The sequence below is a fragment of the Coregonus lavaretus genome (assembly GCF_964263955.1).
Source record: "Coregonus lavaretus genome assembly, chromosome: 7".
Lineage (NCBI taxonomy): Eukaryota > Metazoa > Chordata > Actinopteri > Salmoniformes > Salmonidae > Coregonus > Coregonus lavaretus.
In genome coordinates, this window is record NC_139994.1 from 11,855,613 (window position 1) to 11,880,503 (window position 24,891).

The 24,891-nt window shown below is 43.4% G+C and overlaps 1 protein-coding gene across 3 annotated transcripts in view; it reads left to right on the forward strand.

Annotated features, from left to right (window-relative positions):
- bop1 (BOP1 ribosomal biogenesis factor) overlaps nucleotides 1–24,891 on the forward strand; it is a 109,397-nt gene that overhangs the window by 62,106 nt on the left and 22,400 nt on the right. The gene's annotated exons all lie outside the window — the stretch shown is intronic.

Consider the following 24,891-nt stretch of genomic DNA (forward strand, 5'->3'; position numbering starts at 1 on the left):
GTTTCAGTATGTAGTATTGCAGAGCGAGGAGTTTCAGTATGTAGTGTTGCAGAGCGAGGAGTTTCAGTATGTAGTATTGCAGAGCGAGGAGTTTCAGTATGTAGTATTGCAGAGCGAGGAGTTTTCAGTATGTAGTGTTGCAGAGCGAGGAGTTTCAGTATGTAGTATTGCAGAGCGAGGAGTTTCAGTATGTAGTATTGCAGAGCGAGGAGTTTCAGTATGTAGTATTGCAGAGCGAGGAATTTTAGTATGTAGTATTGCAGAGTGAGGCGTTTCAGTATGTAGTGTTGCAGAGCGAGAAGTTTCAGTATGTAGTGTTGCAGAGCGTAGTGTTGCAGAGCGAGGAGTTTCAGTATGTAGTGTTGCAGAGCGAGGAGTTTCAGTATGTAGTGTTGCAGAGCGAGGAGTTTCAGTATGTAGTGTTGCAGAGCGAGGAGTTTCAGTATGTAGTGTTGCAGAGCGTAGTGTTGCAGAGCGAGGCGTTTCAGTATGTAGTGTTGCAGAGCGAGAAGTTTCAGTATGTAGTGTTGCAGAGCGTAATATTGCGGAGCGAGGAGTTTCAGTATGTAGTGTTGCAGAGCGTAGTGTTGCAGAGCGAGGCGTTTCAGTATGTAGTGTTGCAGAGCGTAGTGTTGCAGAGCGAGGAGTTTCAGTATGTAGTGTTGCAGAGCGAGGAGTTTCAGTATGTAGTGTTGCAGAGCGAGGAGTTTCAGTATGTAGTGTTGCAGAGCGAGGAGTTTCAGTATGTAGTGTTGCAGAGCGTAGTGTTGCAGAGCGAGGCGTTTCAGTATGTAGTGTTGCAGAGCGAGGAGTTTCAGTATGTAGTGTTGCAGAGCGAGGAGTTTCAGTATGTAGTATTGCAGAGCGAGGAGTTTCAGTATGTAGTATTGCAGAGCGAGGAATTTTAGTATGTAGTATTGCAGAGTGAGGCGTTTCAGTATGTAGTGTTGCAGAGCGAGAAGTTTCAGTATGTAGTGTTGCAGAGCGTAGTGTTGCAGAGCGAGGAGTTTCAGTATGTAGTGTTGCAGAGCGAGGAGTTTCAGTATGTAGTGTTGCAGAGCGAGGAGTTTCAGTATGTAGTGTTGCAGAGCGAGGAGTTTCAGTATGTAGTGTTGCAGAGCGTAGTGTTGCAGAGCGAGGCGTTTCAGTATGTAGTGTTGCAGAGCGAGGAGTTTCAGTATGTAGTGTTGCAGAGCGAGGAGTTTCAGTATGTAGTGTTGCAGAGCGTAGTGTTGCAGAGCGAGGAGTTTCAGTATGTAGTGTTGCAGAGCGTAGTGTTGCAGAGCGAGGAGTTTCAGTATGTAGTGTTGCAGAGCGAGGAGTTTCAGTATGTAGTGTTGCAGAGCGAGGGGTTTCAGTATGTAGTGTTGCAAAGCGAGGAGTTTCAGTATGTAGTGTTGCAGAGCGAGGTGTTGCAGAGCGAGGAGTTTCAGTATGTAGTGTTGCAGAGCGAGGAATTTCAGTATGTAGTGTTGCAGAGCGAGGAATTTCAGTATGTAGTGTTGCAGAGCGAGGAGTTTCAGTATGTAGTATTGCAGAGCGAGGAGTTTCAGTATGTAGTGTTGCAGAGCGAGGAGTTTCAGTATGTAGTATTGCAGAGCGAGGAGTTTCAGTATGTAGTATTGCAGAGCGAGGAGTTTTCAGTATGTAGTGTTGCAGAGCGAGGAGTTTCAGTATGTAGTATTGCAGAGCGAGGAGTTTCAGTATGTAGTATTGCAGAGCAAGGAGTTTCAGTATGTAGTATTGCAGAGCGAGGAATTTTAGTATGTAGTATTGCAGAGCGAGGAATTTTAGTATGTAGTATTGCAGAGTGAGGCGTTTCAGTATGTAGTGTTGCAGAGCGAGGAGTTTCAGTATGTAGTGTTGCAGAGCGTAGTGTTGCAGAACGAGGCGTTTCAGTATGTAGTGTTGCAGAGCGAGGAGTTTCAGTATGTAGTGTTGCAGAGCGAGGAGTTTCAGTATGTAGTATTGCAGAGCGAGGAGTTTCAGTATGTAGTGTTGCAGAGCGAGGAGTTTCAGTATGTAGTGTTGCAGAGCGTAGTGTTGCAGAACGAGGAGTTTCAGTATGTAGTGTTGCAGAGCGAGGAGTTTCAGTATGTAGTGTTGCAGAGCGAGGCCTTTCAGTATGTAGTGTTGCAGAGCGTAGTGTTGCAGAGCGAGGAGTTTCAGTATGTAGTGTTGCAGAGCGAGGAGTTTCAGTATGTAGTATTGCAGAGCGAGGAGTTTCAGTATGTAGTGTTGCAGAGCGTAGTGTTGCAGAGCAAGGAGTTTCAGTATGTAGTGTTGCAGAGCGAGGAGTTTCAGTATGTAGTATTGCAGAGCGAGGAGTTTCAGTATGTAGTATTGCAGAGCAAGGAGTTTCAGTATGTAGTATTGCAGAGCGAGGAATTTTAGTATGTAGTATTGCAGAGCGAGGAATTTTAGTATGTAGTATTGCAGAGTGAGGCGTTTCAGTATGTAGTGTTGCAGAGCGAGGAGTTTCAGTATGTAGTGTTGCAGAGCGTAGTGTTGCAGAACGAGGCGTTTCAGTATGTAGTGTTGCAGAGCGAGGAGTTTCAGTATGTAGTGTTGCAGAGCGAGGAGTTTCAGTATGTAGTATTGCAGAGCGAGGAGTTTCAGTATGTAGTGTTGCAGAGCGAGGAGTTTCAGTATGTAGTGTTGCAGAGCGTAGTGTTGCAGAACGAGGAGTTTCAGTATGTAGTGTTGCAGAGCGAGGAGTTTCAGTATGTAGTGTTGCAGAGCGAGGCCTTTCAGTATGTAGTGTTGCAGAGCGTAGTGTTGCAGAGCGAGGAGTTTCAGTATGTAGTGTTGCAGAGCGTAGTGTTGCAGAGCGAGGAGTTTCAGTATGTAGTATTGCAGAGCGAGGAGTTTCAGTATGTAGTGTTGCAGAGCGTAGTGTTGCAGAGCAAGGAGTTTCAGTATGTAGTGTTGCAGAGCGTAGTGTTGCTTAGCGAGGAGTTTCAGTATGTAGTGTTGCTGAGCGAGGTGTTTCAGTATGTAGTGTTGCAGAGCGAGGAGTTTCAGTATGTAGTGTTGCAGAGCGTAGTGTTGCAGAACGAGGAGTTTCAGTATGTAGTGTTGCAGAGCGTAGTGTTGCAGAGCGAGGAGTTTCAGTATGTAGTGTTGCAGAGCGAGGTCTTTCAGTATGTAGTGTTGCAGAGCGAGGAGTTTCAGAATGTAGTGTTGCAGAGCGAGGAGTTTCAGTATGTAGTATTGCAGAGCGAGGCGTTTCAGTATGTAGTATTGCAGAGCGAGGAGTTTCAGTATGTAGTGTTGCAGAGCGAGGAGTTTCAGTATGTAGTGTTGCTGAGCGTAGTGTTGCAGAGCGAGGAGTTTCAGTATGTAGTGTTGCAGAGTGTTGCAGAGTGTTGCTGAGCGAGGAGTTTCAGTATGTAGTGTTGCAGAGCGAGGAGTTTCAGTATGTAGTGTTGCAGAGCGAGGAGTTTCAGTATGTGTGATCAGATCTGATGGAGATGGGGACAGGCAGATAGCACTCCTATTCTTCAGAGACATTTACTTTTATTATCTCTTATCGTTGTTGAATTGTCGAAGGAACCTGCAAGTAAGCATTTTGTTAGATGGTGTATACCATGTGTATCCTGTACATACGACTAATGAAAGTTAAAACTATGGGCATGACAGGACCAAGATCGCCTCAAAATATATTTTCAGTTCAAGGGCCTAATATAGGATGACTACAGACTAAACTTGGCATTCATAATACTGGATCTATAAATTATAGATTTTTTTGTTTTTGTTTCCTAAAACCAAGACAGAAGGATAATCTGGATGTGATTTAATGCTGTTGACCTGCTTTCCTCTATGAATGTCTGTTTTTTTGACCATGCTCTCACTTTTACAGTAATTGGTTGTCTGTCACTTGACAACAGTGAGACAGCAGCTCTGTTCCCAGGAGGGTCTCCCCTTCTCCTAAGTTATGTGTGTGTGTGTGTGATGCTTGTGGTGGGCAGATGTATCCATAAACGTCTGAAATATCAAACACACTTTGCTAATTGACCTCTGTGGTTGTACGGGGACCAGGGAACCCGGACCGCAAAATCTGCAGCACCAACCGGCACATCCGCCCACCACCTTTCACCCCCTCGTCAGCTCAGCTGGTGAATACATTAGCTAGCTAGGGGTCTGGTCCCGATTCCGCTTGTCTTTCATATGAGCCCCCTGCACCACGCCTGTCCCTTTAAAACGTGTTAATTCAGGAAAGCTGCTTAGTTTGACAAACTGTCATGGGATAATTTAGTTCTCAGCACATCAATCATACCAGGGTTATCATAATGTCCCCCTGTCGTGTTTGGGGAACCATGACGTCACTTGGTCAAGAACCATGACGTCAGTTGGTCCAGTCCTTTTTTCCAGTGCAGAGACTGACCAGAGAAACTGTCAACAGGTTCAGTTGAGTTCTATTGTAGTTGAAGTCAGTATAACAATTTGGTCGCTGAACCAGTACTACTATAATTGACAACGGTTTTGTGAATGGATCCACTAGACTAATAGATCCACTAGCTGTGTTATTTTTTTGGGTGTTTATTATTGCTAATAAGTTATCTGAAAAGCGTCACTGTGTTGCACAGTGACTTTGAGGCGGGTCTGAAATCACTTAGTGATTTATCATGTGGACAGATACATCAAACAGACATGTTACAGTGAAACAACAGTAGCAGTGGGCGGCCATGTCCAGACGTGTGTCTCTGAGACAGACCAGACAGACAGACAGCAGTCCGGAGGGCTTTGACCATGGCAGAGGAAACAACTTGGAGTAGAGCCAAGCTTATGGCTAAACCTGCTGTGGCTACACTGCAACATCCTCTCGGGGAGACTTGCGAGGGTGTAAAGGGGTGTAGAGATGGGAGGGGATGGGACAAACCTTTCTTCTCCCACTCTTTCCTCTTTCTCTTTCCCCACCCCCTGGGGGAATCCCTAGAGTTTTCACCAGGGACCAGCAGAACCATCTCTCATATGCAGTGCGATTTCTTAAATCCAGGCTCCTCCACTACTATACTGAGCAGTAGGGGTGTAATGGTTCACCAAACGGTTCACCACGGTTCGGTACGTATTGCGGTTTTAGGGTCAAGGTTCGGTTTCAGTACAGCGGGGAAATGAAATGCCAATTGCTACAGTAGTTCATTTTAGTTTATTTAAGAAAATGCAAAGTGTTGGGTTTCCTGATTCCATATATGATCATGAGTCATATAATGCTTGATGAGGGCACAATCAGAAATACCAACACTTTATATTTACTTAAATTACTCATCAACAACAACACTAAAATTAAGCGCAATATGTGTGTGAAATCAATATGTAAACATGGCTCAGGCATTGTATAGGCCTATGCTATATTTTCTTACAAAGTCAAAACTATGCGTACTTGTCTGTAGCACTCTACATCTCATTTCCCACTCCAGGGTAATGTGATGGGCTGTCACTGTTAAGTAGCTTTCTGTAGTCCTGGAGGTCCATCCATCTGTTGTAAGCGCAACACAGGGTGCATTGGCCCATTCATTGACAACTTCGTCTTTAGCTTGCTTATATAGAGCGAGTACTACCTGCGCGAGAGGGGGGCGAAGTTCATAACGTGGCTCGAGCACTTTCACGAGGTGCTGAAAATTATTCTCAACCACCGAGAATGGGCACATATCCGCGGCTATTAACATACCTATCTCTCTTGTAATTTCTTTGGCCCGGTCAGAATCAGCTGCGAAGGGCTGCTTGAATACAGAGGGGAGACAGTTGTGGTGTTTTTTTTTTCTCTTATTTTTTTCTCCGGTGGTAGGAATACTGGGGTGATGTCGGCGTAAATGTGTCAACATGTTTGAGGTGTTGGCAGCTGCATAGGCTATTCTCGTTGAGCAATGGCCACATACTCTTTCTGTTCTTCGCTGTTGTAATCTACTTGGAAGACAAAAATGTTCCCAAACTGGAGATTTAAACGATGATGGAGAATCTTCCTGGTTTATCGATCCCACCACTCACCATCGTACAGAACTAGTTCCCGGCTGCGCCTCAGAAAAGCATAGTGTGAAATGCGCCAATGGCGAAGGTGCATAAAGATGTTGGCCGCCATGTAATTACCACAAATGGCTCGTTTGCTAAGTTCGCCGTATTGTACATCGCTGTCTTATTATTTTGTTGTATCGGCATTAGCACAGTATACTTGATTCCAATTCTAGCTCCAAGACAGCCGCAATTAAAAAATTATAATAATGACTAGGTTGATTTACTGACACGTTGAACGGTGTTGTGCGCAGTAGTTTAAGAACTCTGTGGGTAGTATTTAAAACAATGACGTCATATCTGAAGTCCTCCATCTTTATGCACCTTCATCATTAAGATTTACATTTTGATTACAACGTGCGCACAGGCTCTAGTTGTTTTAATGGAATAGCCTGAAATGTTTTCAGCTCAGATTTACTCGAGGCATACAACACATCATAGGCATAGCCTATAGGCCTAGTGTATTTTTTAAAAATTTATTCATTCGGGTTCACAGTGCGGTAGGGGACTTCGGTTGAGTCCGAACGGTTCGGTACAGTATGTGTACCGTCCCCGTCCCCCCAGTGAGCAGGCCCAGCTACAGCCTATATGATCTAAAGGGAGAAATGGGCTTTACTTGGGTGGGTTGTTGGGAAGAAGTGATGTCAAGCGGGAACTATTGTGCCCAGCCAGAGTTTGTTCACCAGTTCGTCTCTCCATTACCCACAGTTCAGTCACTTTATTTTTAGGGAGCAACAGTGAGGGGGAAAAAGTATTTGATCCCCTGCTGATTTTGTACGTTTGCCCACTGACAAAGAAATTATCAGTCTATAATGTTAATGGTAGGTTTATTTGAACCGTGAGAGACAGAATAACCACACAAAAAATCCAGAAGAACGCATGTCAAAAATGTTATCAATTGATTTGCATTTTAATGAGGGAAATAAGTATTTGAACCCCTCTCAATCAGAAAGATTTCTGGCTCCCAGTTGTCTTTTATACAGGTAACGAGCTGAGATTTGGAGCACACTCTTAAAGGGAGTGCTCCTAATCTGAGTTTGTTACCTGTATAAAAGACACATGTCCACAGAAGCAATCAATCAATCAGATTCCAAACTCTCCACCATGGACAAGATTGTAGCCCTACACAAGGCTGGAATGGGCTACAAGACCATCGCCAAGCAGCTTGGTGAGAAGGTGACAACCGTTGGTGTGATTATTCGCAAATGGAAGAAACACAAAAGCACTGTAAATCTCCCTCTGCCTGGGGCTCCATTCAAGATCTTACCTCATGGAGTTGCAATGATCATGAGAATAGTGCGGAATCAGCCCAGAACTACACGGGAGGATCTTGTCAATAATCTCAAGGCAGCTAGGACCATAGTCACCAAGAAAACAATTGGTAACACACTACGCCGTGAAGGACTGAAATCCTGCAGCGCCCGCAAGGTCCCCCTGCTCAAGAAAGCACATATACAGGGCCATCTGAAGTTTTCCAATGAACATCTGAATGATTCAGAGGAGAACTGGGTAAAAGTGTTGTGGTCAGATGAGACCAAAATCGAGCTCTTTGGCATCAACTCAACTCGCCGTGTTTGGAGGAGGAGGAATGCTGCCTATGACCCCAAGAACACCATCCCCACCGTCAAACATGGCGGTGCAAACATTATGCTTTGGGGGTGTTTTTCTGCTAAGGGGACAGGACAACTTCACCGCATCAAAAGGACGATGGACGGCGCCATGTACCATCAAATCTTGGGTGAGAACCTCCTTCCCTCAGCCAGGGCATTGAAAATGGGTCGTGGATGGGTATTCCAGCATGACAATGACCCAAAACACACAGCCAAGGCAACAAAGGAGTGGCTCAAGAAGAAGCACATTAAGGTCCTGGAGTGGCCTAGCCAGTCTCCAGACCTTAATCCCATAGAAAATCTGTGGAGGGAGCTGAAGGTTCGAGTTGCCAAACGTCAGCCTCGAAACCTTAATGACTTGGAGAAGATCTGCAAAGAGGAGTGGGACAAGATCCCTCCTGAGATGTGTGCAAACCTGGTGGCCAACTACAAGAAACGTCTGACCTCTGTGATTGCCAACAAGAGTTTTGCCACCAAGTACTAAGTAATGTTTTGCAGAGGGGTCAAATACTTATTTCCCTCATTTAAAATGCAAATAAATGTAAAAAAATTTGGACATGCGTTTTTCTGTTTTTTGTTGTTGTTATTCTGTCTCTCACTGTACAAATAAACCTACCATTAAAATTATAGACTGATCTGATGTCTTTGTCAGTGGGCAAACGTACAAAATCAGCAGGGGATCAAATACTTTTTTCCCTCACTGTATTTTCGAGAATTCTCAAAAAAGATGTGTTGCCTTCCACGATGTAGCCTTGCCAGAGGGCCGGGAATGCTGCACTTCCAGGAATGTGGCTTCTGGTCCAACATCAACTTCCAGACTAGTGGTCCAGAGTGATTGGCAGCCTGGCGAGGGAGGGAGGGTGGGTGGGTAGCTAATGAGATGTGTTGGTTTGGGTAATACGGTAGAGGGAATTCTCTTTAGTTATGTGGCTCTGTTGCACACAGAGACATTATCCCTCCGACCTCTGTCTCATAGATGGACATATTGTAGACCTTTTGTCTTCAGTAGACATAGATAGACCTTTGGTCTTCAGTAGGCAGAAGTAGTAAGTAGGCTAGAGGGAGAGTTCCAGAATTCTGCTACATTTCCCCCAAAATCCCAGGTTTCCCTGAAATCCTGGTCAGAAGATTCCTGGAATTGGGAGAATAAGCGTGAAATCTGGAATCTTCCAACCAGGACTTCCTGAAAACCTAGACATTTTGCAACCTGAGCTACACTGAACAGTAGACATTCAATGACAGTCTTCAGACTGAGAGATATTTATAACGGGCAGTCACAGACATGTGTTCATGGTTTGCTGATTCCACGGAGTCATTGGGTATGGGACTGATTCATTCCTTATGTCACACGGTGGAGGGAGGACTGACTGGACTGAGCTTTCAGCCATCCCTGTGACCTTAGACTAGCATTCCTTCTTTCCTGGAGATCTAAGTCACTCTGACACTAGTGAGAGTGTCTTTCCATCGCAGAGAGAGAGTGATAGGCTAGTGTCTTTCCATCGCAGATGGAGGTAGAGAGCCTAAAGGTAATCATCACGTCTGTCTGATTCAGGATGGCACACTTAATTCCCTCCTAGGGATCAATAAAGCTCAATTCAGTTGTTTACACTACAGAAAGTACAGCTCATGGTCATGTTAGTCTGTCTATCCTCTAACGCTCTACTAGCCACAAGGTTGCTACTTTTGATTATGACACTTGGTTTTGGCCCACATTGTGATAACGCTATAAAAAAAAAAGGGACTTTCAGCTTCACTGTGGAAAGCCCTAGCAGGCGTTAAGAGAAAAGGCTCATATGAGCACTTTGATGCATTTGGTATCAATGATGCAGTCTGGTCCCCTGCTCAGGTTATAGTCCATTTAAATACAGTAAGGGGTTGTGAGTGAGCATGATGAAGTGTTTTTCTGTTTATTCTCTCTGCCTAGTGGAATAATGGGTACATTAGTGATGTCATTTCTCTCTGCCTAGTGGAATAATGGGTACATTAGTGATGTCATTTCTCTCTGCCTAGTGGAATAATGGGGACATTAGTGATGTCATTTCTCTCTGCCTAGTAGAATAATGGGGACATTAGTGATGTCATTTCTCTCTGCCTAGTAGAATAATGGGGACATTAGTGATGTCATTTCTCTCTGCCTAGTAGAATAATGGGCACGTTAGTGATGTCATTTCTCTCTGCCTAGTGGAATAATGGGTACATTAGTGATGTCCTTTCTGTCTGATTAGGAGAAAAGAACTCTGGGAATTTGTCAAGAATGCACAGAAAATTCTCTAAATCAGACTAGGATTTAGGATAACTAGTGTTAATCCTAAATCAATCACCACGCGTGCGTGCACACAAACACACACACACACACACACCTACCTCTCCTTCTCTAGTGTTAATCTAAGTCAGTAATCTCCCACACTTTGTTTTTGCCCAACTGGAAAATGGCGATGGTAGGAATGAGCCCTCATTAAGACATCAAGAGATACAAACCAAATGTGCTCTTGTTTATCAGCTTGACAGACTGGGAGGAAGCCTGGGTGCTGTTATATAAATTGTATTTGTCTGTCCCACCATGTGTGTTGGTCATAATACTGACTATTGTCTTTGTTCGGATGCCCCCTTTCTCATATTTTTCGAATCTTGAAGTAATAGGGCAGGGTTTCACAAACTGTCCTGCCCCCACCCCCCAGGTGCATGTTTTTTGTTTTTTTGCCTAGGCACTATACAACTGATTCAAATAATCAAAGCTTGACGATTAGTTGTTCATTTGAATCAGCTTAGGGGGGGGAAAAAACATGCACCGGTATTACTTTGCCTTCCAGATGTGCTTTGTTTCAGTTGCTTTTTGTCTGTCCTCTGTGTTCACATCTGTGTTGATCTGTATGTAGCCTACTATCAATCAATGCCCTACAAATGCACACTGACTGCGCTAGGCTTTATCACTGCTAGGATAACAAGCAAAAGGGAAGGGAGATAATTTATCAAATTCTCACATGCGACTGGGTTGCCTAATTATTAGTGTTCTTGACCATCCAAAATTACAAATTGCAAAGAAAAATAAAGTCCTGCTCTTCCCCCAAATTCCATGCTGCAATCCTCCTGTTATTCCTGCAGCCAAGGCATTCCAGCCACGGTAAGGAGGAAGAGGTCAGCGGAGCGGAAAAAGTGAGGCGCGCTCCTTCCTTCCCGATGGCTAGAGAGAGCGAGGGAGAGACAGACCTGTGCATTTTCCTCCACCAACCGCAGCTGGTCTGCTCTCTCAGCATTACCATCTTATTTTAACCCCTCCTACCTCCTGGCCTAACCAAAGCTGTAGTCTGGAGGCCCTAACCTAGGGGTGGGCAAACCTTTTGGCTCAAGGGCCACAGAGTTTTTGAAACCAAGTGAAGGGCCACATACTGTATGGTTGACAACATGTGAAGCCTTTATTCATTTTCACATTGACACGTAACTACTAGTGTACTGTAGGTGTACATATGCTTGCAGAACAATTCTACCCTTGTACCATCTCTACCCTTGTTTTTTGTGAACACATTTTTCACAATAATAATTGAACATCACAGTCAAGCACACACACAGATCCTGCATCTCTACCCTTGTAAAGTACAATCAAACTTAGCCACAATATGCTAACTTAAAAATAGATATATATAATATGACTGGAGACATGCAAAATGTAACAGTAGATGTGTGAAGAAAGAAAAAAACGATTCTAAAATTTGAATGAAACATATGGTAAGAGCATCCGTTTAATTTGGAATGGTCTGTTTTTGAAAGCATATTAAGGAACAATTCTCATCTCCATTGTGAGCCATATTTACAGTTATCCAATCACCTCAGCCCAAATCTGACTGATTAGTTATTATCTGTATCCAAGTGCATTGCTGGATAATTCTCACTGCATAACCATGAAAAAGCATAATCCTTGCCGACCCCAGTCATGGTTATTCAAGTCTTAATGTGAACAATGGGTCTGGTCACCTCTCTTGGTAAGGGCATCAACGTCTGGTGTCATCTTTGATGTAGAGATTCTCAGAACAACTGACAAGTGGTCATTTCTTAAATTTGACCTGTGACGGGATTTTTGTAATACATGTCTGAGAACGTTTGTTCACACACATGTGGACCCAAATAAAACAAGCATCACATGTGCTTTTTAATGTTTGGAAACTTTGTTTCATTCAGTGAGCCATAGAACTGGTCTATTGTTGCTGTTTTGTACTTCTCCTACAAAGTCACATTGGATGTTGATGAGCTCCAATTGTGTCTGGTGGTGCTTTCTCACTGTCAAAAGACAGGGGGCATGATACAAGCTCCAGCTCAGTCTCAAACTTGGTGAAGTCTGAGAAGCGGCGGGAAAACTCAGCATGCAGGTCGATCAAAGTGCTACTGTATGTCTCAGTGCGGCACTGCGATGTGGGCGCGTACAGTGCAGCCAGTGTCGGAAAATGAGCGAGAGACCTGCTGCTCATTTGTCTGGAGAACAACATAAGTTGGCCTTGAATGCTTTCACGTTGGAATACAGTTCGTGCACAAAAACACAATTTCCCTGCAGTTTCACATTTAGATCGTTCATATGCCCCAATATGTCCAAACCGAAAGCAAAGTCGCCCAGCCAGTCTGTGTCTTTCAACTCGGAGAAGTCATCAGCTTTACCAACCGTATCAAGGAACATACCTATCTCCCCTCTCAGTTCCCACACACAGCAAAATACTTTTCCCAGGCTTAGCCAGCGCACATTTCAATGGTACAACAAGTCCTGGTGCTCTGCCTCGGTATCATTGAGCAGCTGAATGAATTGACGATTGTTAAGCCAAGCCCCCTTGCCCGTATAAAGTTTTACAACCACTTTGACAACATTTTCCAACTTTTACACACTTTTACACAGGGCTTCATGATGAATAATACAGTGAAGAAATATAAATTCCTCCGAGTTAGGGCTTTCTTCTTGTAATCTTTTTAGTAAGCCAAAGTTTTTACCGGTTAGATTTGGTGATCCATCTGTTGTGATGTTTGTCAGTTTGCTCCACGGTAGATTCCGTTTTTCCAAGCAGGCAGACACCCTGTCATATAAGTCAGAGCCGCTGGTTGTTCACATCATTGATTCCATCGCAAGAAGTTCCTCTGTTATTTCAAAGTTCTCCTTTATTCCTCTGTCAGTACTCTCATCCAGTGCTATAGAAAAAAGATCGAAGTCATCTGCTTTTTTCTTCAACTCAGATTAGCTCCTCACCTATCTCTTCCACATACCTGGTGATGGTTCTGCGTGATAAACAAATTTTCTCGAATTGGCTTTTACTCTCAGGACAAAGTATACCAGCAGTCTCCACCATACACTCTTTCACAAACTCCCCTTCAGCAAAAGGCTTGCTATGCGTTGCGATTTTATGTGCCACTACGTAGCTTGCCTTAGTTACGGAGTCTTGAGTAAAGCACCGTTTAGTAAACATATTTTGTTGGGCTTTTACGTTTGTGGCAAGTTTTGAGGCCTTCCTTGCCTTTTCCTGAGAGGACAGATTGCTAGCGTAGTTAGCATGCTTGCTTGAAAAATGACGATTGAGATTATATTCCTTAAAAACGGCAACACTTTCTTGGCGTATCAGACATATACCGCCTTATGTCCAATATTAGTAAAAAAAGGTATGTTGCTGTCCATTCTTCTTTAAACACACGACATTCAGAGTCCACTTTTCTCATTTTCGCAGCACTCATTTTTCACGTCAAAAGTCGTTAAGCAATGAAGTGGCTATGATGACTGAGCACATTCTGAATCTGACTGTAGGCCCAAATACAGAGCGCGCTGCCAGGCTACAGCGCCATCTATTGGAGGTTGTTTGTATATCATGGAATTAGTAATGTTAGGCCAAAAATCACAACTCAAATATAATAATATTTAATACATTTTAAAAAGTCTCAAAGGACGGATTGAAGTGCGGGCCGTACTTTGCAACCCCCCCCCCCCTGATGCTGATTGGTTAAAAGCGCATTCCAGACAGTGTTTACTCTATAAGTTACCACCGGCTACATCTATGACGTTGAAATGCCTATTTACTGTGTTCCATCTCACTGCACAATCCGCTGTCTCATCAGCCCAGCCAGGTAATTTATCAGTAGCAATGTGTGGGTAAAATGACTGAGGAAGCCAAGCCAAGCCAGTAAAAAATCCATATTAAAACATATGTTGTGGTAATTGCGTTGTTTGCTCTAGGGCTGTCCCCGACAAAAAAATATCTTCACTTGGGCAAGGGATAAAAAGCAGTGCTTGACTTGGGCAGGAGCTCACCGGAGCTGAGTACCGGCACCTCAGCTTTTCTACTGCTTGAGCTCCTGTTCCTCTTATAGAATATCAGCTCAAAAGTATTGTGGAGCTCCTGCACATAAATATAAAGAGTACCAGCAACCAAAATGAGTACCAGAACCGATTTCAGTCCAAGTCAAGCACTGATAAGAAGTAACTTCCACTAGTCTAGTCCTCCGCAATGGATTAGTTTATTTATACATGTATTTATTTATAAATATAAATATATATATATATATCATATCGGGCGTGCGCAAGTAAAACAATTTTTGGGACTCTACTTGTAGACTAGTTGAACGCCAATGCCATCCTCTCATGTTGGCAAAACAGTCTGTGGCTCTGTCATACAGTACACTTTTAGTTTTTGTTTTCATAGGCTACCTACTTCAAATGCTCTCTGGTTTTGTTGTGAAACAAACTTGTGTAGTTTGGTATTTTATTAGGATCCCCATTAGCTATTACAAAAGCAGCAGCTACTCTTCCTAGGGTCCACACAAAACATGAAACATGACATAATACAGAATATTCATAGACAAGAACAGCTCAAGGACAGAACTACATAAAAAAATTTTTTTAAGGCACACGTAGCCTACATATCAATACATACACACAAACTATCTAGGTCAAATAGGGGAGAGGTGTTGTGCCATGAGGTGTTGCTTTAAATGTTTGTTTTTTAACCAGGTTTGCTGCTAACCTAACTTCCTGGCATGGGCAACAATGAACCAGCTAAGTTAGCTAGCTATCTAGTTAATGTGAGCCTACTAGGCTAAATCTAGGCTACAACTTAAATCGTATCAGGCCAGTAGCACAACATATTCATTTATGGTTAGATCAGAATCGCCATCATAATCATTGGCCTGTACAGAGAATTAAGTCAAAATCCCAAATTCCCATCTCCATCCATGGCTTAGGAAAGGGCCAATTTAGCAAGATGGCTAATGCAGGACATCGACACAAGCAGAACAGAAACAGACGTTTTTCAGAAAATGGCATTTTGCTTAGGAAGTGATTTGATTGGTCTGAAGCCAAATCTTGGGGGGTGTTTACTGCACCAGGACAACACACAGTTGAGCTCAGCTCAATGCTGATTGGATAATTATTTTATATATTTTTTTATCAAGGGAGGCCAAATGCTTGCTGGCATAAATCAATCAAATGCTATGGGGGCAACATGTTATACTATTTTGGTCCAGACAGCATCAGATACGTTGGCTACACATACTGAGACAGAGGGGCGCTGTTTCCCTCGCTCAAATAATTTCTCCAGTGAGATTCAGCCACTTGTGAATTGATGAAAAATTATGAAAACACAGAGAGACTAAAGATACATTATTTTATAATTTATATATTTTTATTGGTCAAATATTTGGGGAAACCTGGCTTCCCTTGGCATCCATGAATACACGCCACTCCTATTTATAAACTTGATCTCCAATGTAAAAAGCATCTAGACATTATCTCCATTTTCTTTTAGACTAGCAATTGGTTTTCAACAGCGATTGTACAATATTTGCACATTATTCTTTAAAGAATTCTTTAAGCTCTGTCAAGTTGGTTGTTGATCACTGCTAGACTGCCATTTTCAAGTCTTGCCATAGATGTTCAAGACAATTTTAAGTCAAAATTGTAACTAGACCACTCAGGAACATTCAATTTAATCTTGGTAAGCAACTCCAGTGTTTAAAGTTGTTGCCCTGCTGAAAGGTGAATTTGTCTGTGTCTGTTGGAAAGCAGACTGAACCTGGTTTTCCTCTAGGATTTTGCATGTGCTTAGTTATTTTCAGTTTCTTTTTATATAAAAAAAAAAAATCCCTATTCCTTGCCGATGACAAGCATACCCATAACATGATGCAGCCACCGCCATGCTTGAAAATATGAAGAGTGGTACTCAGTGATGTGTTATGTTTGCCCCAAACATAACGCTTTGTATTCAGGAGATAAATGTCATTTCTTTGCCACATTTTTTGCAGTTTTGCCTTATTGCAAACAGGATGCATGGTTTGGGATATTCTATTCTGTACCTGCTTTTCACTCTGTCATTTAGGTTAGTATTGTGGAGTAACTACAATGTTGTTGATCCATCCTCGAGTTTTCTGCTATCACAGCCATTCAACTCTGTAACTGTTTTAAAGTCACCATTCGGCAAATGAGTTAGGAAGGACACCTGTATCTTTGTAGTGACTGGGTGTATTGATACACCATCCAAAGTGTAATTAACTTCACCATGCTCAAAGGGATATTCAGTGTTTTGTTTTTTCTTTTACCCATCTACCAATAGGTGCCCTTCTTTGCGAGGCATTGGAAAACCTCCCTGGTCTTTGTGGTTGAATCTGTGTTTGAAATTCACTACTTGACTGAGGGGACCGTACAGATAATTGTATGTGTGGGATACAGAGTTGAAGTAGTCATAAATAAATCATGTTAAACACTATTGCACACAGAGTGAGTCCATGCAACTTATTATGTGACTTGTTAAGCACATTTCTACTCCTGAACTTTAGGCTTGCCATAACAAAGGGGTTGAACACTTATTGTTTTGTAAAAAAAAATAATCAAAAAATCAAATTCCACTTTGACATTATGGGGTATTGTGTGCAGGCCAGTGACACATATACAAAGAAATGCCAATAGAAAAACATGAAATGCAGCTAGTTTGCTGTCAATGTAGCCCCAGTTTGAAGTGATTGTGTTAGCTGTGTAGTTGGCTAGCTCCTCTGAACAGTGTCCTGGCGAGAGAGCAACATTTCTTTGCCAGGCAAAATCGTGCAACATTAGCTCATTGTTATGGATGTATCCCCCCCAAAATCACTAGAAAACAACTTAATCAAACGCAAATGCAGCTACTTTGCTGTTATTCTGGCTGCAGTGTTTGATGTGACTGTGTTAGCCGAAGTTGGCTAGCAAGCAAGCAAGGAATAAGAACGTTGCCAGCTATCATGGCAACGGAACATTTAGAACAAACGACTGAGTCGCATCCATAGATTTAGAACAGACTTAAACTGGGTCGCGTCTCTAGCAACCGAACCGATAGAACGAACGACCAGCTGGCTTGGGTAGCAACCATAGATTTGTGTCGGGACTATATCTTGTGGAAAGATTAAATACTATGAATAAATTCATCAAAATAACGTTTGTTATGAAAATATGTCAATCATTATTTGAATATGTTGGAATTCCATTGTATAAAAGTGATAATGCCCGAGAAGCTGGTGTTTAGAGGATATATTTGTCGAGGGCCAGCAAACCATGCCAATACAGTGGGGGAAAAAAGTATTTAGTCAGCCACCAATTGTGCAAGTTCTCCCACTTAAAAAGATGAGAGGCCTGTAATTTTCATCATAGGTACACGTCAACTATGACAGACAAAATGAGCATTTTTTTCCCCAGAAAATCACATTGTAGGATTTTTAATGATTTTATTTGCAAATTATGGTGGAAAATAAGTATTTGGTCAATAACAAAAGTTTCTCAATACTTTGTTATATACCCTTTGTTGGCAATGACACAGGTCAAACGTTTTCTGTAAGTCTTCACAAGGTTTTCACACACTGTTGCTGGTATTTTGGCCCATTCCTCCATGCAGATCTCCTCTAGAGCAGTGATGTTTTGGCGCTGTCGCTGGGCAACACGGACTTTCAACTCCCTCCAAAGATTTTCTATGGGGTTGAGATCTGGAGACTGGCTAGGCCACTCCAGGACCTTGAAATGCTTCTTACGAAGCCACTCCTTCGTTGCCCGGGCGGTGTGTTTGGGATCATTGTCATGCTAAAAGACCCAGCCACGTTTCATCTTCAATGCCCTTGCTGATGGAAGGAGGTTTTCACTCAAAATCTCACGATACATGGCCCCATTCATTCTTTCCTTTACACGGATCAGTCGTCCTGGTCCCTTTGCAGAAAAACAGCCCCAAAGCATGATGTTTCCACCCCCATGCTTCACAGTAGGTATGGTGTTCTTTGGATGCAACTCAGCATTCTTTGTCCTCCAAACACGACGAGTTGAGTTTTTACCAAAAAGTTCTATTTTGGTTTCATCTGACCATATGACATTCTCCCAATCCTCTTCTGGATCATCCAAATGCACTCTAGCAAACTTCAGACGGGCCTGGACATGTACTGGCTTAAGCAGGGGGACACGTCTGGCACTGCAGGATTTGAGTCCCTGGCGGCGTAGTGTGTTACTGATGGTAGGCTTTGTTACTTTGGTCCCAGCTCTCTGCAGGTCATTCACTAGGTCCCCCCGTGTGGTTCTGGGATTTTTGCTCACCGTTCTTGTGATCATTTTGACCCCACGGGGTGAGATCTTGCGTGGAGCCCCAGATCGAGGGAGATTATCAGTGGTCTTGTATGTCTTCCATTTCCTAATAATTGCTCCCACAGTTGATTTCTTCAAACCAAGCTGCTTACCTATTGCAGATTCAGTCTTCCCAGCCTGGTGCAGGTCTACAATTGTGTTTCTGGTGTCCTTTGACAGCTCTTTGGTCTTGGCCATAGTGGAGTTTGGAGTGTGACTGTTTGAGGTTGTGGACAGGTGTCTTTTATACTGATAACAAGTTCAAACAGGTGCCATTAATACAGGTAACAAGTGGAGGACAGAAGAGCCTCTTAAAGAAGAAGTTACAGGTCTGTGAGAGCCAGAAATCTTGCTTGTTTGTAGGTGACCAAATACTTATTTTCCACCATAATTTGCAAATAAATTCATTAAAAATCCTACAATGTGATTTTCTGGAGAAAACATTTCTCAATTTGTCTGTCATAGTTGACGTGTACCTATGATGAAAATTACAGGCCTCTCATCTTTTTAAGTGGGAGAACTTGCACAATTGGTGGCTGACTAAATACTTTTTTCCCCCCACTGTATATCCTCCAAATGCATACAGTACCAGTCAAAAGTTTGGACACACCTACTCTTTTCGACACTTTTCTACATTGTAGAATAATAGTGAAGACATCAAAACTATGAAATAACATGGAATCATGTAGTAACCAAAAAAGTGTTTTCTTCAAATAGTCACCCTTTGCCTTGATGACAGCTTTGCACACTCTTGGCATTCTCTCAACCAGCTTCATGAGGTAGTCACCTGGAATGCATTTCAATTAACAGGTGTGCCTTGTTAAAAGTTAATTTGTGGAATTTATTTCCTTTAATGCGTTTGAGCCAATAAGTTGTCTTGTGACAAGGTAGGGGTGGTATACAGAAGATAGCCCTATTTGGTAAAAGACCAAGTCCATATTATGGCAAGAACAGCTCAAATAAGCAAAGAGAAACGACAGTCCATCATTACTTTAAAACATGAAGGTCAGTCAATACGGAAAATGTGAAGAACTTTGAAAGTTTCTTCAAGTGCAGTTGCAAAAACCATCATGCGCTATGATGAAACTGGCTCTCATGAGGACCGCCACAGGGAAGGAAGACCCAGAGTTACCTCTGCTGCAGAGGATAAGTTAATTAGAGTTACCAGCCTCAGAAATTGCAGCCCAAATAAATGTTTCAAGTAACAGACACATCGCAACATCAACTGTTCAGAGGAGACTGCGTGAGTCAGGCCTTCATGGTCGAATTGCTGCAAAGAAACCACTACTAAAGGACACCAATAAGAAGAAGAGACATGCTTGGGCCAAGAAACACAAGCAATGGACATTAGACCGGTGGAAATATTTTCCTTTGGTCTGATGAGTCCAAATTTTAGATTTTTGGTTCCAACCGCCGTGTCTTTGTGAGACGCAGAGTAGGTGAACGGATGAACTCCATGTGTGGTTCCCAACGTGAAGCATGGAGGAGAAGGTGTGATGGTGTAGGGGTGCTTTGCTGGTGACACTATCTGTAATTTATTTAGAATTCAAGGCCCACTTAACCAGCATGGCTACCACATCATTCTGCAGCGATACGCCATCCCATCTGGTTTGGACTTAGTCCCACTATCATTTGTTTTTCAACAGGACAATGACCCAACACACCTCCAGGCTGTGTAAGGGCTATTTGACCAAGAAGGAGAGTGATGGAGTGCTGCATCAGATGACCTGGCCTCAACAATCACCCAACCTCAACCCAATTGAGATGGTTTGGGATAAGTTGGATCACAGAGTGAAGGAAAATAAGCCAACAAGTGCTCAGCATATGTGGGAACTCTTTCAAGACTGTTGGAGAACAATTCCAGGTGAAGCTGGTTGAGAGAGTGCCAAGAGTGTGCAAAGGTGTCATCAAGGCAAAGGGTGGCTACTTTGAAGAATCTCAAATATAAAATATATTTTGATTTGTTTAACACTTTTTTTGCTTACTACATGATTCCATATGTGTTATTTCATAGTTTTGATGTCTTCCCTATTATTCTACAATGTAGAAAATAGTAAAAATAAAGAAAAACCCTTGAATGAGTAGGTGTGTCCAAACTTTTGACTGGTACTGTATATCCTGCAATATATCCTCCAAACACACGGTTTTCGGTTTCGATATATATTTTTTAAAACATTTAAATGCATTATGAAATAATAACATTACAATTATTTTAGTTTTTTTAATGGAAATTCCACAGCCCAAAATATTGACATTTTAATTGACAAAATATTGAAAATATTCCATTGTCTCGGTCAGGTCCACATTGGGTAGACATCAATAGAACAACGGTAAATTACTATGAAATAATACAATTTCAGTTGTGTATATTACTTAATTTTTATTTTATGATTTTTAAAGTAAACTCATTTCTGCTCAGGCAGTAGCAGGTAGCACGCCAGACAATGTTATCTCTGTGTTCCCCATACTGTACTGTCTTTAGTCATCCTATTTAGCTAGCCTGCCTAAGCATGCTGCAGAGCTGTCTGACAAAATCATTTGACTGGTTCTTCAAAGTAGTTAAGACATACTTTCACCAACTGTCTCTATCCCTCTCATCATTGTGTTGTGTACATTACTCTCTCATGCGGCCAGTGTGTATTTAACCTAAAGTAGCAGGCGTAAAAGTGTATTCATCTTTGTCCGAGCCGGGAAAAACAGGCGCAATGGATTATGGTCATTGTAGTTAATTACTCATTTTATTAATTTCCCTCCCTCAGTGTTATTTATCATTTTAGTTGAGGGTTCTAAAGTTTTGGGACCTAGTAGAGTTGGTTGGCCTGTCTTTGCCAGGCTGAGAGCCACCTCATGCCAGCTACGAGCCCTGGCGGCCTGGCATCCTGGTTGGCATAATCAGCGGTGTGGCACGCCTAAAATGCTGTTTTATTTGGATCTGCTGTCCCATTGGCATGTGTTTGCCATGACTTTACTTCCCCTCCTGAGGCCAGTTCCAAACCAAAAGCCATACAACACAGATGCATGGTGGTTCTGCATTCTTCAAACGTATTGTTCTCATTGAAAACAATTGGATTAGTAGATTTTTTCTATGCATAATTTTGTCTGGTTTTGAAGCACTCTAAATCCTTACTGGGAGCAGAACCAAGTACCATAGAAGTCATGATTCAGTTATGATCGGCCCATTGGTCCTATCTTATTTCATGGTGTCATCACCCGTCCTCATGTTGTCTCTCCCCATAGGCCTGTGAGAAGTGATTGCCTTACACTTTAAGAGAAAGAGGTGGTTAAGCATTCTCAATTCTCACATGATAGATGACTTGATAATAGTGATGACAGGACTGTACAGTGATCAGGCTGGTTGACTTACCCCAGTGTAGTGTTACTCAATGGCCAACCAGTTAGACCCACGGTGTGGCCCCAGTGTTGAGGAGGGAGGGGGGCGCACACACACACCCTGGGAGTGAAGGGGGTCAGAGGGGCCTTTTTAAGTGTGGGTCCTGCTGAAAACGAGAGGTGTCACGTTGCACTCCGCCCGCTGTAAGATCTGTGAGAACGCTGTGGTGTCTGTTTGATGTTGTCATCTCGTTAAGACACTTGTGTGGGCTGGCTGGGACACACTAGCTGAAATGTTGTAAAGAAAGAACCTACCTGAGAGGGGCAATTTGCAAAGTTTTAATAGATATTAGGCCACCAACACCCTCCATTTAAACCACCACCTCCGTCTGTACTGGATAACACCCTCAGCCAAACCTGTTGAATAAGGTTGAATATGGCTACTTGGGCAGGAGGGGGACCTGATCCTAAATCAGCCCTCCTACTCTGAGAGGCTTTCTAAATACAGGCCCTGGTCCTCCCCTCCCTCCTATCTCCTCCCCTTCCTTCCCCACTCTGTCCCTCCACCAAAGCACCATTTTGTGCATTGAGGTCCATTCACAGCAGGCCTCTCTGTCCAATCTAATGACATTTTCCGTCCTAGTCTCCTCACCCTGACAGAACCCAGCCTGGCTGACTGACACTTAATAAAGCCCAGTGTTTGGCCGGCCGATTGAAAGCAGGTGCTGTGCTGCAGTCTCTACTCTCTCTGTACAGAGTCAAGTCTTGTGTGTCCCTGTCTGTGCTGTCCTGGTTGGGAAACACACACGCGCACATACGTGTGCACATACAGACGAGAGACACACACACACACACACACACACACACACACACACAGACTGTCCAGTTGTGAGTGTGTTGGACTTGACAGTCGCAGGCCTCTCGGGCCCACAGCAGTGACCAGTCCAGCAGTCACTCCCTGCAGTCACAGCCTGACACTCAGTCCTGACATCCCAGCCTTACAGCAGCCAGCCAAGCGACAACAAGCAGCCTTTTGTAAGTGCTGAAAAAACATTGGGTAAAGCCAGCTAATACACTCCGGGTCAATATAAGAATAGTCCTACTGTACGTTCTCATTCAGGATGTATTGGCTATGACGAATGGACAGAGTGGTCTGGGCATCATGACTGTGTGATGGTTGAGTATGAGTAAGCAATCTTTGTTCTTCTGTTTTTTGTTGATTCTCGTTGCTAGTTAGCACACTAAAAGGCGCTGCGTGGTCAATCTGACGTCTGCATTGGCCGTTCAGCATTTACGGTGATAGTAAATGTCAGGGCATTTATACTTCTTGCGTTTCACGAGCAGTGCAGAGCTGTTGAGCAGAGTTGTTGTCAAGGAAGTGAATTTGTGTTTATACAGGACCTCCCGCCCCCACCTAGGTCTACCAATCATGTCAATGCGGAGCTATGTGGAGTCCTCCGCAATGTTAAAAAAATTGGGAGGCGCACGGCGATGCGGTACGGAGCTCAATTTGGCCTCTGCTTGCCTCCCGAGGCTCTGCAATTGAGTCACACCCTCCATACGGAGCCGTATCCTCCGACCACATTTCGGATCAAGCATGAATTGGCTTTAACTCCCGCTGGCTCTTGTCAACTCTGGGATTCCATGCTATTGTTCTTAGTCTATTTAAAATATATTATTTCCGGCTGAATCCTATTAGGTTGTCATATGGGCCTGCTGGTTTTTTCTTTTAATTTTCTCTGTAGTGTCATACAATTGTTGTGTGTATTGGAGTCATCCTTACCATAGTAGAAAAATAAACGATTTCATTCGAAAGTTCAGATGAAGAAAACAGGAGTCAACATTCTGGCGACACATCGGAACAATAATTCATAAATCACGACTCTAACCCATCTCGTTGAATCTCATTTGCGTCGCTCGCTTCCTCCCTCAGGTGCATTGGAAGGAGGTTAGAGCCCACTCTCCGGTGAAACTCGATCCCCCGGACCGAAACACACTCGCTTGCCCAGAAGTCGTCTGTGTGATTCTGGAGCTCGTGAAATGGAACATTTGTCTGTCGTTGGCCCTGTTACGCTCTCTCTCCTCCAGTTCTCCAGGCCCCAGTGAAGCAGAAAGGCAGGCGAGGGGGGCTGGGGCTGGCCATCGGGCCAGGTGGGTGTCATCACCTAGGCTGAGCAACAGTGGCTATGTCACAGCAACACAGGCTATGTCACAGCAACACAAGGCTGTCCTGGTGGGGGGCTGGCAGGTCCTTCTGTTTAGTAGTTTACTGTAGCTTGAAGTGAAGGGGCTTAGTAGAGTTTAGCTTGTAGTGAGTGTACTACAAGTCCAACTTTAGGTGCTTTGTCTTGCCATAGAATAGACCTAATTAATGTGCACTTCTAACTGCTAACTAGGCTACATCAATGCGAGAGATGCAGTTAGCTGCATACGTCTTTGGATGTGGATGGTCGACCGGCAGATCTAAAGGTTATGGTTAGGTCTAGAGATGGAACGGCCTGGTTAGTAGGGTTGGGGATATTAGGTTAAGTTAAAGGTTACGTCAAGGGCTAAGGTTAGGCATAGGGTTAGCAAACCGCCGTACAAAACCATTGATAATCTGCCGGCTATATCACTGCCTAAATGTTTTGTTCTTGCAGTAGCATGTAGTTGTCTCCATAGGCTGTGTGATAGCTCGCTAGAGGTCTGGTCTCAGCAACCAGCCAGCCAGGTTGACCTTTATAGAGGTCACAGGAAGTGTCACATTAGTATTTCTCCTGTTACTGTTCTTCCGGCTCCCTTGACTATCTGCAATAATATTGGCATGAACTTCAACACTGTGGGCCAACAAATCCACTAACTAGCAAAGAGGAGATACTTCTAGCACAATTGAAGTGTCTGTGCTTATTCAGAGTCTGGAATAGGCTAATGTTGGCATGACCCTTATCACACAACAGACACAACACAACCTCCTCAACCTCACTCAGGTAGTTCTATCTAGAGCAGAGCCAATGCCCATTCAAAGTGTGTGTAATGAGTGGGGGCTTTGAGGATGGGCACTGTGTGTGTGGGAGGGTTCTACCCAGCTGGCCGTGGCTGTGAGAAAAAGCGTGACACGGCTGCCCACTCCCTCCTAATTGGATATGGTAGGGGTGTTTTTATTGAAATCACTCACAGGTGCAGGCCCCACTTTAAAGAGTGGCTCACTACTTCTGAGAGCTTTCAGCTGTCGTGTGTGTGTGTACGCACCCATGTGAGTCGGTGTGTGAATAAGTGTGTGTGTGTGTCATTTCTCAGACAAAGAACTCTATTTTTTCAGACTGTACCCATTTGGTTTAATAAGTCCTATCGTCCTAGAGCAGGCTTGTAGTCCTATTGCCA